Below are 21,324 nucleotides of genomic sequence, written 5' to 3'. Positions count from 1 at the left end.
TCGGAACCGGAATTGGTTCCGATTCACATCGTTAATTTTTTTTCGTGTGGCCCGATCGCGGTTTTGTTTATCGGCTGCTCCCGAGCCGATAAACAAAAAACCCACCCCGACCCTTTAAAACTGGGGCTCTCTTATTGCTTTGGGGGAGGGCAGGAAAAACGGCACACCAAAACAATCCCTAAACCCACCCCGACCCTTTAAAACTGATCCCTTAGCTTCCCCCACCCTCCCGAACCCCCCCAAAACTTTTTACAAGTACCTGGTGGTCCAGTGGGAGTCCCGGGAGCGATCTCACGCTCTCGGGCCGTCGGCTGCCACTAATCAAAATGGCGCCGATGGCCATTTGCCCTTACCATGTGACAGGGTATCTGTGCCATTGGCCGGCCCCTGTCACATGGTAGGAGCACTGGATGGCCCGCACCATTTTTAAAGATCTATAAATACCACTACTCTTATCTATAGTTATCCGGGTCTATAGTTACCTGGATCACCCCTGGAGCCTTTTTTAAATATTGGGGTTAAATTGGCCACCCTCCAGTCTTCAGGTACAATGGATGATTTTAATGATAGGTTACAAATTTTAACTAATAGATCAAAAATTTCATTTTTGAGTTCCTTCAGTACCTTAGGATGCATACCATCTGGTCCAGGTGATTTATTTATTTATTTATTTATTTATTTATTTAACATTTTTATATACCGGGCTTCATGCAGAGTTGCATATCAGCTCGGTTTACATTGTAACTGAAAAAAGACATGCATGAAGAATGCAAGTTACATAGAACAGGGACTAAAAACTTGGAACAGAATACATGGGTAAAATAACATAAAATAATGGAAGAATGGGAAATTTAAAATTTTTGCTACTCTTTAGTTTGCTACTCTTTAGTTTGTAGAGTAGAGTAGTTTGTAGAGTTTAAAGAGTAGATTTGCTACTCTTTAGTTTGTCAATCGAGCCTACTACATCTTCCAGGTTCACAGTGATTTCGTTCATTTTGTCTGACTCATTACCCCTGAAAACCATCTCCGGAACTGGTATATCCCCAACATCCTCATTAGTAAACATGGAAGCAAAGAATTAATTTAGTCTTTCTGCAATGACCTTATCTTCCCTAAGAGTCCCTTTAACCCCTCTGTCATCTAATGGTCCAACTGACTCCCTCACAGGTTTCTTGCTTCGGATATATTTAAAAAAGTTTTATTATGAGTTTTTGCCTCTATGGCCAACTTCAATTCAAATTCTCTCTTCGCCTGTCTTAATGTTTTATGCTTAGCTTGATCCTATGTTTTATCCTATTTTCTTCAGATGGATCCTTCTTCCAATTTTTGAAGGTTGTTTTTTTAGCTAAAATATCCTCTTTCACCTCACCTTTTAACCATGATGGTAATCATTTTGCCTTCCTTCCACCTTTCTTAATGTGTGGAATACATATGGACTGCGCCAGTTGAACACTTTTAACCTTTGCAGCTGCACCTTTCAGTTTTTTTCTAACTATTTTCCTCATTTTATCAAAGTTTTCCTTTTGAAACTTTAGTGTTAGAGCTGCAGATTTACTTATTGTCCCCCTTCCAGTTATTAGTTTAAATTTGATCATGTTATGATCACTGTTGCCAAGTTGCCAAGTGGCCCCACCACCATTACCTCTCTCACCAAATCCTGCATTCCACTAAGATTTAAATCTAAAATAGCTCCCTCTCTTCTTGGTTCCTGAACCAATTGTTCCATGAAGCAGTCATTTATTACATCCAGGAATGTTATGTCTCTAGCAAGTCCTGATGTACATTTACTCAGTCAATATTGGGGTAATTGAAATCTCCCATTATTATTGCACTGCCAAATTGGTTAGCTTCCCTGATTTCATCATCTGTCTGACCATTTTGTCCAGGTGGATGGTAGTATACGCCTATCATTATACTCTTACCCAACACACATGGGATTTCTACCCATATACTGGCAAGGCTCCTAGGCAGCAGAGTAGTGGCCCCAGGAGTGGTTACAAAATGGTTAAACGTGCAACATCACTTTCCTAGAGCTTTTTCCCATTCTGGTTGCACTTGTCATATGGGGAAATAAGCTGTGGAATAAACATATAATCTTTTGATGCGACAATAAGTCAGTGGTGCATGTACTCAACAAACAATAGGCCAAATGTCAGAGAGTGGCCAAGCTGTTTAGGGAAGTGTTATTAACCAGTTTACCATTAAACTGATATTAAACATGACCATAAGGGTGCGTCATGTCCCGGGTGTACCTAATAGTGTTGCCGATGCCTTGTCAAGAGGTAAATGGAATTTGTTTTGAAAACAGGTTCCAGGAGCCAACAAGGAAGCCACAGTGGTAGCCAAGAGATTGTGGAGCATTGGGGTGATGCCGAGAGGGACCTCCTGAAGCGATCAGTCGCCCCCTCCACATGGAAAGTGTACAGCATAGAATACGACAGTGTGTCCAAATTCCTGAAGGAAAGAGGTTGGAATGCAGGACCTGTTCATCAAGATTTAATTGTCAAATTTATAGTAGATGCTAAAGAGAGCGGTAAATCAAGAGGCACAGTGACAAACCAGCTAGCTGGCTTCACTTTTTTCTTGAAGCCAAGGGGTTGGGGCAACCCATCCAGAAATTTCCTTGATAAGAGAATACTGGCAGGATAGGCCATAAAATCAGGACCGGTCATTGATGCAAGTAAGCCAACACACACGAGCTCCTCACCCAGCTGTGGTCGGTGTTACCAACAGTATATAAATCCCAATTTGAGGTAAAATTATTTAGGACCAAGTTTTCCCTCGCTTTTTTTGGAGCGCTGCTAATTAGTGAGATGGCGGCCACGTCAAAATGGAAAGTGGGTTCCGGGGGCTTATTATTGCAGAACTTTACAGTATCAGAACAAGTAGCCCAAATAACCATACAGAGGTCAAAAACTGACCAAGCCGCAAGAAGCACCAAACTGTGCCTAAAAAGGACTGGTACCTTGTTAACATGCCCCATACAAAACTTGAAGACATACCTACTGGCCCGCCCATCTGGTGGTACACACTTGCTGATTCATCACGATCATACCCCAGTCACCAGATATCAATTTGCAGAAGTCCTCGACTTGGCAATCAAAGAAATAAGACATAACCCTAAGGAATTTGGGACCCACTCGTTCAGGATATGTCTGGTTAGGAGACACGGCGGGAGGCACCCAGAACCATAAGCAGTAGTCGTTCACCTCGGGGGCAACAACCTGGGAGACATGTCGTGCACTGAATTAATAAGACTCATAAAGCACGATTAGAAAAAATTGGCTTCCTGGTTTCCCAACTCCTGCATGATGTGGTTAGACATTATATAGCGGCTGCAATGGCAGGATAGTAGGCTATGGAAAAGAGGTCGCAAAAAGGTAAACCGGCAAGCCGGGCATTGGGCTGCCAGGCTGGGGGGGGGGGGGACGGGACACATACGCCATGACTGGGCCGATGACACTTGTGAAGGGTTATTCAGGCCTGATCATATACATGCATCTGACATTGGCATCAACCTATTCAATAATTCCATCCAGGAGGCCATTAAATACTTCTTTGGTTGAGAAGGCCACAGCTTTGGGGGGGCATGAGGCAAGGGTTACTACCTCAATTTGGTGGTGTGTGCACAAGTTGGGGCCGGATTTGGTAGGCCTGGGACCGGGGCCCCCTTGCTAGTAAGAGTACAGGATGGGGAGGCGGGGCAGATGTAGGGGCCACATAAAGCCTGTGCCTCATAATTTTAGTTAAGTCTTAGCAGATTCTGACTAGGAGGGTGTGTGGAGGTGAGTGTGCTGTGCATCTGTGGTCTCGACATTAATACAAGGGATTATGCCCCATGTGAGCAGGCCCACCTATAATGGCAATGGCACCGGGGACATGGGCACACTCACCTGCCCCTCCACGCTTGGTCTTCCGAGGTAGGCCGGGTGTGAGCTCCTCATGAGCACGCACACCCGGCTCTCTGCACGCCTGACCTCATCGACCTGCGACGCATGCCGATAAAAGTGAACGCCATTGCTGCCATCCCCCCTTTTCACCTAGCGGCGACGGCAAGCAACCCCACCCACCCACCCCTGGCAACCAAAGATATACATGTATTAAGAATAGCAATAATTGTTAACTTGTTCCACTTGTCGTATCTAATTGCATTGTTAGTTGCTTCTGCATCTATAATTGCTCACTCCCACATTTGTTGTTAATTATTGCAGTGTCAACTTTGACACTGCATGTCGCAGATTTAGGTGGATGCACAAGTTGGGGCAAGATTTGGTAGGTCTGGGACTGGGGCCCCCTTGCAAGTAAGAGCACGGAAGGGGGCTGGACATGACTTGACTCGTGCATCCCATTTTATTAGATCCAGTTTGAATTGTTAATACTACAATAAAGCTGCAGCCTCTTCAATCACATAAAGCCTGCACCTCATAATTTTAGTTAAGTCTTAGCAGATTCTGGCTGGGAAGGTGCGTGGAGGTGAGTGTGCTGTGCGTCTGTGGTCTCGACATTATATATTCTAGATCAGGTAAATCCCAGAGATTATACCATCTGATACCTATTACCAGCTAAATTTGTGAGGCCGTACAGGTTTCTTCTGAGACAAAGTCAGACTCTGGGTTTTAAACCAAGGCTGTTTTAACTTAGCTAAATAGCCTGCTTCTGCCCTGGGATGTTGTGATATCAGTTCCCAATATGTTTTATCCTGATTTTCTGATCACCAATGTTAAAGAAATAATTAACGCTTATTCAGTTGCCATTCTGTCAAGGATGACTTCTAAACCCACGTGTCAGCGACACTTTAAGAATCTAATTATGCTATTCTGAATTTGTTCCTTACCTATTGTTCAATTCACTAGAACACAGTTTTCCTGAAACCACTCACATTCACTCTACCTCTAATGCAAAGTAATGTGTCTGTCTTCTCTGTGCTTATTTTTATATTTGGTTACCCTTCTCTATACTTTCCCCAATGCAATTATATCTTTTTGAGATGCAGATACCAGAATTGCACACAGTATTGAAGGTATGGTCTCTCAATGAAGCGATAAAGAGGCATTATGACATCCATCATTTTATTTACCATTCCCTTCCTAATAATTCCAAACATTCTGTTTGATTTTTAACCACCACAGCGCACTGAGCTGATGATTTCAATGTAATATCCACTATGACATCAAGATATCTTTCCTGGGTGGTAGCTCTTAATATGGAAACTAACATCATATAACTACAGCAAGAGTTATTTTTCTCTATATGCACCATCGTGTACTTGTCCTCTAGAGATGTGCATTCATTTTAAATGAACTGGACAATTTCAATGACATTGTCTAATTCATCATGGTTTGGGAGTGCTCTGACATGAAGTAAATTTTTCCAAAATTTTGGAAACATGTGTATTTCTTGTTAGTGTGCACTAACATGAAATTCAGGAACCATGAAAAAAAAAAACCCCAAACCACAGAAAAAATGAAATTACCCGTGGGGTCCCAAACTGAACCAGGAAATGAGAAAAAAACTAAAAAATGAAACATCTCTATTGTCCACATTAAATTTCATCTGCCAGTCTCACAAGGTCCTCCTGCAATTTATGTTAATCTGCTTGTGATTTAAACACACTGAATAATTTGATGTCCTCTGCAAATTTGATCAACTCAATAATCGTACCCGATTCCAGATCATTTATAAATATATTAAAAAGCACTGGTCTAAGCACAGATTCCTAAGGCATGCCATTGTTTATCTTTTTCCACTGTGATAATGGACCATTTAATCCTACTTTCTGTTTCCTGTCTTTTGTTTTAACCAGTTTGTAATCCAGGAAAGGACAGAGTTTCCTATCCCATTACTTTTTAGTTTTCTTAGAACCTCTCATGAGGGACTTTGTCAAACGCCTTCTGAAAATCCAAATATACTACATCTACTGGTTGACCTTTATCCATATGTTTATTCATCTCTTCATTAAAAAATGTAGCAGATTTGTGATGCAAGAATTCCCTTGGGTAAATCCATGCTACTTGTGTACCATTAAATAATGTCCATCTACATTTTCTGTGAGTTTATACTTTATAACAGTTTTCATGATTTTTCCTAGCACTAAAGTCAGGCTCAGTGGTCTATAGTTTCCCAGATCATCTCTGATACCCTTTTTAAATATTGGGGTTAAATTGGCAACCATCCAGTATTCAGGTACAAAGGATGATTTTAATGATAGGTTACTAATTACTTGTAATAGTTCTAAATTTTCATTTTTTAGTTCTTTCAGAACCCTGGTGTGTATCTCATCTGGCCTACTACATCTTCCAGTTTCACTGTGATTTGGTTCAGTTAATCAGAATCACCACCCTTGAAAACTGTCTCCAGAATGGCTACCTTCCCAACATCCTCATCAGAAAATACTGAAGCAAGTAATTGATTTAGTCTTTCCGCAATGGCCTTTCTATCCTAAGTACCCCTTTAACCCCTCAATAGTCTAATGGTCTAACTGACTGCCTCACAGACTTCCTGCTTTGGAAATATTTTAAAAAGTTTTTATTATGAGGTTTTGCCTGTATGGCCAACTTGTTTTGAAATTCTCTCCTAGCCTGTCTTATCAATGTTTTACAATTAACTTGCCAATGCTTATAATATGGGCATCCAGGACCTCACTCATTCGCAACCACCCTATCACATTCCAATAAATACAGCAAACAATAACTTAGGTAAATAAGGCCGCAGCTTTATTAGCAACATAGAGGCCCGAGCCCTGAAAATAAAACTTAACATTACAATTTCAGCAAACCAACCCCCTCTATCCGCCGCTCCCCGGAAGGATAGTTCGCTCCAGCCACTCGGCTCGATGTTCGGCACTCCCACGCCAGGTTCAGACTCCTGCCACCTGCCTGCAAGGAGCCAACCTGGGCGGACCCCCGCCTCAAACCTGCAAGGAGTCTGGCCATGAGACTCCCGCCGCTCTCCAACAAGGAGCCCTTAACCAACAGCCCCCAGTTGTCAACCCCCATCACATCCTGCTGAAATCCATCTTAACAGATAACAAACCCATATAACTGTCATGGCTCGGGCCATCCGCCAAAATCCCCCCCCCCCCCCGAATGCTGCGACAAGCAATTAACATCCCAACAATCAACAATCACATGGGCGGGTGGGAGGGAAGCAAGGATTCGGCCGCACGACGCCAGCAGCCACCGCGCAATCCCCCAGCTCTCACCGCGCGGCCCCGCTGGACCCCCTAGCACGCGCACGAGACTCCCCCTGGCCAATCAGAGCCGGACAGCACCATGGCAACGTGTCCGGCCCTCCAATCCCTGCTCGTCACGCACAGAGCTGCAATCTCCCAGCTCCAGCCCCCTCCTCTCGTTTCCTGCCCTCCCGGTGACCCCAACCGCCGCGCTCCTATCGCCCCCCTTCTCCTCCCCCCCCCTCCTCGACCGCGGTCCAGGGCCGCTCCCAACGTGGGCCTGGGCCCACATTATCCTGTCCGACCGGACACTAGGTCCGGTCGGCCTTCCATGCTTAATCCTATTTTCTTTAGATAGATCCTTCTTCCAGTTTTTGAAGGAAGATATTTTGACTAAAATAGCCTCTTTCACCTCATCTTTTAACCATGCCGGCAATCATTTGTTCTTCCTTTCCCCTTTATTAATGCATGGAATACATCTCCACTGTGCTTCTAAGATGGTATTTTTTAACAATGTCCATGCCTGTTGCACACTGTTAACCTTTGTAGCTGCATCTTTCAGCTTTTTTAACTGTTTTTTTTTCATTTTATCAAAGCTTACCTTTTGAATGTTTATTGCTAGAGCCATGGAATTACTTATTGTCCCCCTTCTAGTCATTATTTCAATTTTGATCATGTTATGATCACTATTGCCAAGTGGCCCTACCATCGTTACCTCTCACACCAAACCCTGCCCTCCACTAAAAATGAAATCTAAAATAGCTCCCTCTGTCACTGTTCCTGAACCAATTGCTCTATAAAACGTTCATTTACTCCAACCAGGAACTTTATCTCTCTAGCATGTCCTTATGTTACATTTACCCAGTCAATATTGGGGTAATTGAAATCTCCCATTATTACCGCAGTATGAATTTGGTTAGGTTCCCTAATTTCTCTTAGCTGTAAACACCCTTGGGCACCAAACTATCTCAGATATTGTCGCTTGTGTAGCCAGATGGTGAGGCAATCGGTAGGGATGTGCATTCGTATTGACCGCATATGTAAAATGCTACTCATATTTTTTTTTAACTTAAAAAAAGGATTCAACATATACGATCGGATTTCCCACATATCCAACATAGCTATGTTGGATATGTTGGAAATCGCGATTGTTGAGCCAAAATAAAAATGTAAACCCCCTCACCCTCCTTAATCCCCCCCCCAGACTTACCACAACTCCCTGGTGATCGAGCGAGGAGTGAGGACGCCATTTCTGCAATCCTTGGCGAGAAGCATGTGACGTCGCGCCGCATCGAGTGACGCGGCGCCACGTGATTCCCGGCGAGTTCGCGCCGGAAGGCTCGTTCGGCCCAAAAAGAACTTTTGGCCAGCTTGGGGGGACCTCCTGACCCCCCCAAGCTGGCCAAAAGTTCCTTTTGGGCCGAACGAGCCTTCCGCCGCGAACTCGCCGGGAATCACGTGAGCCGCGTCACTCCGACGCGGCGTCACGTGATTCCCGGCGAAGTTCGCGCCGGAAGGCTCGTTCGGCCCAAAAAGAACTTTTGGCCAGCTTGGGGGGACCTCCTGACCCCCCCAAGCTGGCCAAAAGTTCCTTTTGGGCCGAATGAGCCTTCCGGCGCGAACTCGCCGGGAATCACGTGACGTCGGCGTCACTCGACGTGCCGCCGACGTCACATGCTTCTCGCCAAGGATTGCAGAAATGACTTCCTCACTCCTCGCTCGATCACCAGGGAGTTGTGGTAAGTCTGGGGGGGGATTAAGGAGGGTGAGGGGGTTTAAATTTTTTTTTTTGCACATATGGACATATACCCAACTCATTTAATTTTTTTTATGTCCATATTGACCGCAAATGGGACCCCCTTTGGACATATGGACATAAACTTTTGCTCTGCACATCCCTAGCAATCGGGGTTTCCACTTTTAAAGATGGTATAGAGATAGTTTCCACACCCAGATTGTCTTCTCCAGAAATAAATTAAAATAGAAACATGATTTCAGAGGCACTTTTAGAATTAAATTAAAGGATTTTATTTTGCTGGCAAATGGATAATTTTCTAGGTTCTTCACATCTAGAAACAAGTGTAATTATTGAACAAACAAACCTTTCAATAATTTCAAAGAGAAATAATTTACTTCTGGTGCAAAAAATAACAATTTCTCATATGTGACTCTTACTCTAATTCTTAACACAGTTTGGAATAGAAATCAGCTCCTATACAAAGATTTACCAAGATACTGTCAGATAAGCATTTTCTCAGTTAGTTACTTCTTAATGAGAACAAATGTTAAATTTCAATTTTAATTTAAGAAATATGATTCTTTGTGTTAACTTGTTATTACAGGGTCTTCAGGCAATTCTGGAATTCTCCAGATAAGTATTTGTTGCGATCCTGGCCGCGAGCACCACGGCCAGGCCCTTACCTCTTGATTCCCGGACCTGCTCCCGCCTCCGGAGTCCTGGCTTGTGGCCTGTTTGGCGGCATCCCTGCTGGGGCAGCACCGCCGTGAAGGTTCCGGTGGACTCCCTGTTCCTAGGTGCGCGCGCCACTTGGGTGCCTTTATAGCCAGTTTCCCACCAGTGCTGACTCCGCCCAATTCCTGACGTCAGATGCCGCGGCCTTCATATGCCGGCCACGGCAATCCAACCTTTGCCTTGCAACGGGTTAGCATTCTGGTTTCCTGTTGCGTTGCGCCCCAGAGTGACCTGCTTGGCTATGTCACTCCATTCCTGCTACAGTACCTGCTTGGTTCCTGCCTGGTTCCAGTACCCGAGTCTTGCTACAGTTCCTGCCTGGTTCCAGTACCCGAGTCCTGCTATAGTTCCTGCCTGGATCTAGTACCTGAGCCTGCTACCATTCCTGCCTGGTTCCAGAACCCGTACCCAGTTACGGTATCACTACTGTCCTAGTCTGGTTCCAGTTATCTGTCCTGATCCACAACCCGCCTAAGTCCCAGCATCCGGGCCCCTACGGCTCCTCCCGGGGGAGCTTCAGCTTCCAAGGAGAACCCACCTATATCCCAGCGGTTGGGCTCCTACGGGCTCCTCCCGGGGGAGCACCAGCTTCCAGGGTGAAGAGCATCTACGCCCCACCTGAGCATCTGCCTCCCGGCCAGCTATTCATCAGAGACATTGTCCATCTCTTCCCAGTCTCCAGCAGGTCGGCCCAAGGGTCCACTAAACTGAGACTCCCACAACAGTATTAACATCTTTTATCTTTAACCTGTTTTAACACAATAACGTTTACCTCTTGTGTGTCCATGTGTGTTGCACTAGTGCATTTTACCAAAATTGTGTCACAGTTTATTGGTGCGCACTTCTCTTTGATTGCTGGGAAAACATTTTTGAGAGCACTGCTTGTGATCACTGGGTAGACAGTGCTGACCCAGGAATGTTGTGATGCTTTAGTGGCTTGTGATTGAGGAATAGCTCATGCTGCTTTTTTGGTGCAGACTAGGGATGTGAATCGTTTTTCAACGATTAAAATTATCGTCCGATATTTTTAATATCGTCTTAAATCATTATAGAACACAATACAATAGAAATTCTAACGATTTATCGATAAAAATCATTAAATTGTGTTAGTGCGCACTAACGGGAGTTAGTGTGCACTAACAGAAAATGATACAAATTGACACTTACTAGGTCAGTGAAGGTCAGTTAGGAATGAATATGTATTCCTATTGGATGGCTACACTCTTATCTATTGATGTTACCAAGGTTCCCACTGAGGTGATGGTTGGGGGGATGGGAAATGGAACTGGAAACTCACGAACACCAACAGAAAATGAGACAAATTGTTGACACTTCCCAGGTCAGTAAAGGTCACTTAGGAATGAATATGTATTCCTATTGGATGGCTGTGCTCTTATCTATTGATGTTACCAAGGTTCCCACTGAGGTAATGGTTGGGGGGATGTGAAATGGAAACAGTTGGAAGCTTGACAAAAAAAGTAATGTGATGATCATCACTCATGTGACTAGAACTTGTTTGTTTATTATTTTTGTTAGCAGGCACGTGAAATGCTAGTGCATGTTGAATTTGCCAATCACTGTGCATTTTAGAAAGGTGGTCCTGGCTGCAACACACAGTTCAAATATATGTGGTAATTGATTGTTGGTAAGTGTATTTTTTAAGTAGCCACACTAGCCACCAGTATGTTTACTTTTCCTCCTACTTAACTCACTAGCTCAGCTTTATAAGAAGGGCTTCTCTGCTTGTGTGTTGCTTTTGTTTGGTGTGAGGAGAGCAGAAACATCAGATCTTTATTCAATCTACTACAGTCATCTATTATATTAACCTACTCAATTTTTTTAAATGATTTATTATATCACTGAATTAATAATTAATTATTATTAGGTGGTGGTGAATGTCTGACTAGGCTACTAGTCAGTGTCACTGGTGAGGCTAGTGGCATATTAGCAGAATTATAATTTATTTTTATTAGTACTGCAGCATTAATATATTATATTCAAGCCTAGGTAGGCAGGCAGTGCACCACTCCAGCAGTCATATCATTGCTTCCTGTGCATTGCATTATGTGCACACATTGACTCCAGCTTGGGCAAAATGGCAGGTCTCCTTTACTGCACACATTGACTCCAGCTTGGGGAAAATGGCAGGTCTCCTTTACTGCACACATTGATTCCAGCTTGGGGATAAGGCAGGTCTCCTTTACTGCACACATTGACTCCAGCTTGTGGAAAAAGGCAGGTCTCCTTTACAGCACACTGACTCCAGCTTGGGGACAAGGCAGGTCTCCTTTCCTGCACCCATTGACTCCAGCTTGGGTACAAGGCAGGTCTCCTTTTCTGCACACATTGACTCCAGCTTGGGGAAAAGGCAGGTCTCCTTTACAGCACATTGACTCCAGCTTGGGGAAAAGGCAGGTCTCCTTTACTGCACACATTGATTCCAGCTTGGGGATAAGGCAGGTCTCCTTTACTGCACACATTGACTCCAGCTTGTGGAAAAGGCAGGTCTCCTTTACTGCACACACTGACTCCAGCTGGGGAAAACGCAGGTCTCCTTTCATGCACACATTGACTCCAGCTTGTGGAAAAGGCAGGTCTCCTTTACTGCACACACTGACTCCAGCTGGGGAAAAGGCAGGTCTCCTTTCCTGCACACATTGACTCCAGCTTGTGGAAAAGGCAGGTCTCCTTTACTGCACACATTGACTCCAGCTGGGGAAAAGGCAGGTCTCCTTTCCTACACACATTGACTCCAGCTTGTGGAAAAGGCAGGTCTCCTTTACTGCACACATTGACTCCAGCTTGTGGAAAAGGCAGGTCTACTTTACTGCACACACTGACTCCAGCTTGGGGACAAGGTAGATCTCCTTTACTGCACACACTGACTCCAGCTTGGGGACAAGGCAGGTCTCCTTTACTGCACACATTGACTCCAGCTGTGGAAAAGGCAAATCTCCTTTACTGCACACATTGACTCCAGCATGTGGAAAAGGCAGGTCTCCTTTACTGCACACATTGACTCCAGCATGTGGAAAAGGCAGGTCTCCTTTACTGCACACATTGATTCCAGCTTGGGGAAAAGGCAGGTCCCCTTTTCTGCACACACTGACTCCAGCCTGGGGATAAGACAGGTCTCCTTTACAGCACATTGACTCCAGCTTGGGGAAAAGGCAGGTCTCCTTTCCTGCACACATTGACTCCAGCTTGTGGACAAGGCAGATCTCCTTTACTGCACACAATGACTCCAGCTGGGGGAAAGGCAGGTCTCCTTTCCTGCACACATTGACTCCAGCTTGTGGAAAAGGCAGGTCTTTTTTACTGCACACATTGACTCCAGCTTGTGCCAGGGTTAGGGCACTGTGTGCAGGAAGATCACAACACCCCTGGTATCAGGGTTAGGGCACAAGTTCTAGTCACATTGACTGATCACATTACTTTTTTTGTCAAGCTACCAACTGTTTCCATTTCCCAACCCCCATATACTGTCAGTGGGAACCTTGGTAACATGAATAAATAAGAGGGCAGCCAATAGGAATACATATTCATTCCTAAACTGACCTTAACTGACCTGAAAAGTGTCAAATTGTATCATTTTCTGTTAGTGCGCACTAATCGGAAAAAACGTGCCAAACACGATTTTCTTCTCCTGCCAGACGATTTCGATCGTTAAGATGATAGAGCACACGATTCACATCCCTAGTGCAGACTGGACCTGATCTACCTCTCTTGACCATGAAGTCTCAGGATACAATGGTCCTCCTACTACGCTATCTCAAACCAAATCATTAATAAAGACTGACTGCCTCACACTGCCAATCTTCCACAGTCCATAATGTTGCTAGCATGTGTGTATAAATGACTCTGGAGTTCTTGCTATTAGAAATAAAAAAATAATTATTTCAACCCTGTCTAAGGATGCTTGCTTTGAGAGAACTCACAAAGAAAATATTCAGCCACACTCTCTCAATAAGGAAACAATACAGAGATAGGTTTATTTACAGGTCCTGTGATTAAACACTACAGCACCTTTACCTACAGGTGGAGTGTACACCATCTGAAGTCTGTGAGACTTAATGAAATTTTTTCTTTCTTAGGTAGCATGTATTTCAACTAAATTTGCTCAGAATCAGACCATCAATCATCCACTTTTCTCATATCCACTTATCTATCAAAGCTGGCAAAAATACCATGGACCAGCTAGAGGAAGTTATCCTAATTTTAACAAATTTCTTACCTCAGAAAAGGATTAGAATTACAATGAGCACACATCCACACACTGTTACAAACAGCTCTGCTTGCCTGCAGCTTCTAACACACAGCTTTCTCTGCAGTCTCTAACACAGCCCTGCCTCAGGCTCCACGGGTTGTCTCTGCAATCTCCAGAGCAGCCGTGCTGCAGATTTCTAGCACAGCAGCTCTCCCTGCAGTTTCCCACATCATTCTCTGCAGCCTCTAGCACAGAGCTTTCTCTGCCTCAGTCTCCACATGCATTCTGAAAAAATCCTCAGAAGAGATCCTTACTCCTCTGAAGTCTCTTCAAAAAATAGTTCTTATCTACTTTAAAAAATAAAAGCCTTCTTATTCATCAAGAAACCATTCAAAAACATCTTGACTAAGGAAAACAGCTTTCAAAAGAATTTTTAGTATGTTCAAAATATTCTTTTAGGCAAATTACTTCATAAATCTTTCTATGCTTTGCCTTAACTTGGTGTTACTACACAGACCTGATCACCCAGCTGCCTTGCATAGATCCTAGGATGGGCTAGCATTATTATGGCGTTACCATGGCATTGTCTATGGGATGGTAAAGAGTCTTTTTTTTTCTCTTGAGAGCTTTAAAACTAAACCAATAAGAAAAATCCACTTGCACAGTTCAAAATCACACCAAACTTTCAGGTTAGCTTCTAAATAAATGTAACAGCAATCCTGTGTCTTTTCATGACTTACCTGTAACTTACATAATAAACATTTTTCCCTAAACTAAGGGTTAAATCCATATTTATATGATCTCACCTGGTGACCACCACCACCAAACCCCAGTCTCTGACAGGTTTTTATTAACTTTTAAAGTTTAATTTCCCTACAGGCACTGTATAGGCAATCTCTTGCTGACATCACTGTGCCAAGTCTGTGAGGACCCCTTGGCCTTCACTGTAATCATGCCACAGATGTGATTGCAGTCCTGACACTTCTACTGGCTTAAGCTGGCAGTGGCAGCATTTCCAGTGTTGCTGCTCCAGTGAGGCACCAACCGTATTGAGCAGCATTTATCTATTTTAAAAAACTCATCACAGCATTTCTGGGTTCTCTCTGGTTACCAGAAGCTCCCCAGGCTCCCATGGCCTCAACAACAATCAGGCAGGTATTTATTTTAATTTTATTTACCCCATTTATATAGCATTTCATCATACATCTCATCATTTTGGCCAGTTAGTTGGTAGTATACTTCTATCGCTAAACTCTTCCCCAATACACAAAGGATTCTACCCATAAAGATGTGTTTGTACATTTAGTCTCTTGTAGGATCTTTATCCTGTTGGACTCTATGCCATCCTGGACATAAACCACCAACTCACCCCCTCCCCCCTTGCAACAAAGTTGCTCTTCTGTATCATTGCAATATAAATTTTACCCTGGTATAGCACTATCCCATTGATTATCCTCCTTCCATCATGTCCTCCTATACATGCTAACTCATCCATCTTATTTCTTAGTCTTCTGGCATTGGCATACAAACATTTCAAGTGTTTTTTGTTTATATTACTATTCTGCTTATCATTTGACAGAGATAATTTGGAATCTTTTAACTCAGATGGTTCTTTACTTATAGTCAAATGGACTACTTTTCCTTTTATTGGAACCATGCACTGCTGAGTGACTGTCAGCTTTCCCCTTTGTTCTAGTTTTAAAACTGCTCTATCTTCTTTTTAAAAGTGAGCACCAGTAACAAGGCTCCACCCTGGATAAGGTGGAGCCCAACCCTTTGTAAAAGACTCCCCCTTCCTCAAAAGGTTACACAATTCCTTGCATACTGGATCCCTCTTCCTTGCACCATTGTCTCATTCTCTCATTGGGACTCCGTAGCTCTGCCAACATCTGGGTACCTGTGCATGGAACAGGGAGCATTTCAGAGAATGCTACCCTAGAGATTTTAATGTGTTGCACCCTGCAAAAATTAGGAATTGGTCATGGTGGAGTCCATTTTTCAAAGCATGTGGATTGATGCAAAGTTTGCAATGATTTTCAAAGAAAGATATGTGTACACTTTCTGTTTGAAAATTGCCCAAAAAAAGTGCCCACAGAAATCTAAGGGGTAGATTTTCAAAGGGGTTCGTGCGTACGATATGTGCTACCCCCTGAAAACCTACCCCAAACCCCCCACCCTGCGTGCGCTGAGCCTTTTTTGCATAGGCTCGGTGGCGCGCACAAACCCCGGGATGCGCGTAAGTCCCGGGGCTTGCATGGAGGGGCGTGTCGGGGGCGTGCCACGAGTGACGCGGCATTTCAGGGCTGGGCCACGAGTGACGCGGCATTTTGGGGGTGGGCCCGGGGACGTGGCGCCGGCCCAGGGGCGTGGTCGAGGCCTTGGGTCAGGTGATGGCGCGCCAGCAGCCTGCTGGCACGCGCAGATTTACGTCTGCTTTCAGCAGGCGTAAATCTGCCAACAAACGGTAGGGGGGGTTTTAGATAGGGCTGGGGGGGTGGGTAAGGTAGGGGAAGGGAGGGGAAGGTGTTGGGGGGTGGAAAGAAAGTTCCCTCTGAGGCCGCTCCAATTTCGGAGCGGCCTCAGAGGGAACAGGCAGCGCGCGCCGGGCTCGGTGCGCCCAGGTTGCACGAATGTGCACCCCCTTGCGCGCGCCGACCCCGGATTTTATAAGAAAAGCGCGTCTACGTGCGTATCTTATACAATCCAGCGTACGTTTGTTCACGCCTGGTGTGCAAACAAAAGTATGCGCTCGCGCAAAATTATAAAATCTACCCCTAAGATAATATCCCACAAAACAAAGGCAATTAGGAACAAAGTGTCCCAATAATCTTTTATTTGCAACCTGTTTTACAACTTACAATTTTGTATTCATAGCGACCCAAACGTTTGCTATTAATTTACATACAGTTTATCGATACATTCTTAAAACACTAACTTCAACATTTAGGAATGTAATTCCCAATAACCTTATTCATACAAACCCCTCATCCATGCCTCATATATACATCACCCACCATATTACCATCCCCACGTTTAAAACATATATTAAAAAATTCCTAATCTCAAAATGCCGGATATTGTATATCTCTTAAACATATAGGGACAGATTTTAAAAACTATGCGCGGGTGTAGATTTGTGCGTGCAACCCGGCGTGCACAAATTTATGCCCGATTTTATAACATGCGCATGCAGCCGCGTGCATGTTATAAAATGCAGGGTCGGCGTGCATGCAAATCGGAGCGGCCTTGGAAGGAACTTTCCTTCTGCCTCCCCCCTACCTTCCTCTCCCTTCTCCTACCTATACCGCTCCCCAGACCTACTTAAAAAACCCCTTACCTTTAATTTTTAAGTTGTGCCTGCCTCCGGGCAGGCATAGGTTGCGCGCGCCAGCGACGGCCAGCCCGCGATCCCGGGCACAACGGCAAATGGCCACTGTGCCTGTATGCTCCGGCCCTGCCCCCACCCCGTCCCCAGACTGCCCCACCTATGCCCTGCCCCCTTTTTCAAGCCCTGGGACATATGCGCGTCCCGGGGCTTGCGCGCATCACTGAGCCTTTGTGAAATATGCTCGGCACGTGCAAGAGGCATTTAAAAGGGTTACACACGTATATTACGCGCGTAACCCTTTTAAAATCTGCCCCATATTTTATATCATTCAAACATATGTAAATTTTCCTTCACTTTGCATATAATTTTGTTTCTTTTTTACACACAATTTTATCTTTAAACATAGGTAAATTTTCTTTCACTTTACATACGATATTATTTCCTCCTTTTATCCTCAAATGCTGATATATTTTCTTTCACTTTACATGCAATCTTATTTCCTCCTTTCACTTTACATACGATTTTATTTCCTCCAATGAGAACCTCGTTTTGATTTGTACCACAAGGCTTCTTCAGGGAGATTCAATAAACCAACCCTCTTTTTTCACACAAATCACCCCTGTATTCTATTTATATATATTACCAATCAATTTCAGTGTGTGTCCCCTATTCTTTGTTATTTTCAAAAAATTAAACAACTCATTAATATTTAATTATTCTATTCCACTCATTATTTTATAGGCATTTATCATATCTCACCTCAGCCATCTCTTCTCCAAGCTGAAGATTCCTAACCTCTTTAACCTTTCTTCATAGGGGCATTGTTCCATCCCCTTTATCCTGTTGGTCATCTTTCTCTGTACTTTTTCTAATTCTGCTATATCTTTCTTGAGATGTGGCGACCCAAACTGCACATAATACTCAAGACGAGGTTGCATGATGGAGCGATACAGAGGCATTATGAAATTCTCTGTTTTATTCTCCAGTCCTTTCCTAGCATTCTATTTGCTTTCTTGGCTGCTGCTGCACACTGTGTAGAAGTTTTCAATGTATTTTCAATCATGATTCCTAAATACTTTTCCTGAGTGGTGACTCATAATGTGAAACCTTGCATTATGTAGCTATAATTTGGGTTACTCTTCCCTAAGTGCATCACTTTGCTCTTGTCTATATTAAATTTAATTTCCCATTTGCATGCCCAGTCCCTCAGTTTTGCAATGTTCTCTTGCAATTTCTCACAATCCTCTTGTGATTTAATATCTTTGAATATTTTTGTGTCATCTGCTAATTTGATCACCTCACTTGTTGTTACCATTTCCAAATCATTTATAAATATATTAAAAATCATTGGTCCCAGAACAGATCCTTGGGTCACTCCACTATTCAACTTTTTCAATTAGGAAAATTTACTATTTAGATGCACTCTGTTTTCTTTCTTTTAACCAGTTGGCAGTCCACAATTGGACACTGCCCTCTATCACATGAGGGACTTTTTCAAATGCTTTCTGGAAATCCAAATACACTATATCAACTGACTCACTTTTATCCAAATGTTTGTATTCACCCTCAAAAAAATGTAGCCAATTTGTGAGGCAGGACTTCCTTTGGCTAAATCCATATTGGCTTTGTCCCATTAAACTATGCTTATCTATATGTTCATCAATTTTGTTCTTTATGATAGTTTCTACCATTTTGCCTGGTACAGACTTCAGACTCACTGGCCTTCTATTTCCTGGATCACCCCTTGATCTCTTTTTAAAAATTGGCATTACATTGGCAACCCTCCAGTCTTCAGGTACCATAGATGATGTCATTGATAGTTTACAAATTTCTAATAGGAAGTCCTCAATTTCATTTCTTAGTTCTTTCAGCACTCTGGGATGTATACCATCTGGTCCAGGTGATTTGCTACTCTTTGGTTTGTCAGTTTACCCTAGTACATCTTCCAGCTTCACTGAGATTTTTTTTCAGTTCCTCTGAATCATCACCTTTTCTTGTGGGTACCTTTTCTTGCCAAAGCTTTGCATATATTTGGCTCCCCATTCCTAACCCTGCTTAGGAAGGTCTCCAGGAGCAGAAATATGCAGGCAAAAGTGTTCATGTTATGAAACAACATACATGCTTTAACCCATATACAAAGTGGTCAATTTTCAGACAGCCTTTTTACCCTGTTAAATGACTTAAAAACTGCCCACCCTGTGTTTCAAGAAGATTTTCCTGAGAAACACCTGCATAAACCATTACCATTCAGTTCTATACTCCCATCCTCCTTAGAAGGAATAAGACAGCAGCTTGTGGTTATTTTTTTTTTTCACTGGTATGTATTACTTTAACAGCTTACTTTGCAGAGAGCCTGTCACACTTTAAGAGAACAAAGTTCCAAACCAACTCCATTTTCATTTTTTGGCACCATGACAATGTGAATGGAAAAAGCTACCTATTTGCTTCATATGGTGGTCTACTCTCACCTCACCTCACCTACTCTATTCTTTTCCCCTTCCCTTTGCCTGAGTTACTATTGCTTCCTTTTCTGGATTCACAGAGGAAACAGCCCATGTTTTTTTCTCCAAATGCACTACCTTTTTCATTTGTCCGCATTTCCACGCAGCTCTTTAGTTCTATCTCCCCTACAGTCCTCTTTTTCTTCTGCCATGCCCTCATTTTATCACATTCTATCACAAATGTTCCTGCTGCCTTGAAACAAGCTATGTTCACACCACTCCTTAAAGCACCTTCACAGGACCCTACATAGTCTATAATCTCATCTTCATCCATACTTTTACTGTGTAGCCCAGCTCCTCAAATATACCGTGTGACTCCATTCTCTTGGCTTTCTTACATTTTGAGAAATCTGGATCCATTCCAATTTGACTTCAATACTTGCTAAAGTCTCCTGCCAACTTTGATCATCAAAGGCAGAAACTTTTACTTGATCCTCATTCTCCTTGCCTTGTTCACTGATTTTTACACTGTTGATCAACATCTTCTCTTTGGTACTCATCCTTGGTTTTGATATTACCTGTCTCATTGCGCTTTTACAGCTTGATTTTTTCTCGCATATATGTGGGCTTTGCTACATAGATTTAAAAAGCTGCCAAATATTCGCATATATACCTATGCATGTGTGAGGAATAAGGGGGTGGAAAAGGGGTGGGGAATGGATGTTCCAGGGCCAGGGTCAAGACTTATGCGTATACCTCTGTATTTTAAAACCAAAAACTGCAGCGCACACACTCTAGATATCCATGCATCTTTACTGCTGCTCTTGATGAGGAGCAAGTCTGTAGATCTCGAGTTTTAGGGCGCGAGGTCTGGGTTAATTGGGCAGCATGCAGAATGAACTAGAGGTTCTAAAAGATCTCAATATTAATTGGACAAATTAGTGGACTAATAGGATAACTAGGAATGTGCTTTTTGTGAGCATGTTTTAAAATCTACTGAAATACGCTTGTAAAAGTTGAAAATGTCCTATGGAGGACACACGCATGCTAGCTGTGCTCAAGTAACTTCTTAAACCTAGGAGCATACTTATGCATGGTTGGTGTATTATGCAAGTGTGTGCACCATTAAAAATTTTAGCATATCTTTGCTCGCATGCAGATTGTGGAAAATCTCAAAGGAAAGACCCTCAGGAGATTTCCTGGAGGCCTGTAAATTGGCTTTGTATACCTCAGCTGGAATTTATTTTAAAATCTTAAAGAAAACTCTGTAGTACCATGCAATCAGCTGAGGCCAATTAAAATTCCTCTTTTATTGATCTTATCAATTTCCAAGCAAAATAATGCACGGAGCGGCAGTAGCCACAGAGGCATTCACGGAGCGGGATGCCAGTGGCCAGTGGTAGGTGTCCATATAAAGAGCAGGTAGTAAAATACTGCACAGAGCGGGCAGTAGCCACAGAGGCATTCACGGAGCGGGATGCCAGTGGCCAGTGGTAGGTGTCCACCTTCACGGAGCGGAAGGATGGAGGGCTGTCATCTCCCAATTAAATAAATAATAAAAAAACCCAGGGATGGGATCCATCAGTTCTAGAGGACGCATATAAAGAGCAGGTAGTAAAATACTGCACGGAGCGGCAGTAGCCACAGAGGCATTCACGGAGCGGGATGCCAGTGGCCGGTGGTAGGTGTCCACCTTCACAGAGT

This window comes from Rhinatrema bivittatum, chromosome 2, assembly GCF_901001135.1.
Source record: "Rhinatrema bivittatum chromosome 2, aRhiBiv1.1, whole genome shotgun sequence".
Lineage (NCBI taxonomy): Eukaryota > Metazoa > Chordata > Amphibia > Gymnophiona > Rhinatrematidae > Rhinatrema > Rhinatrema bivittatum.
The sequence above is the reverse complement of the archived record's forward strand: the minus strand, read 5'-3'. Positions refer to the sequence as shown.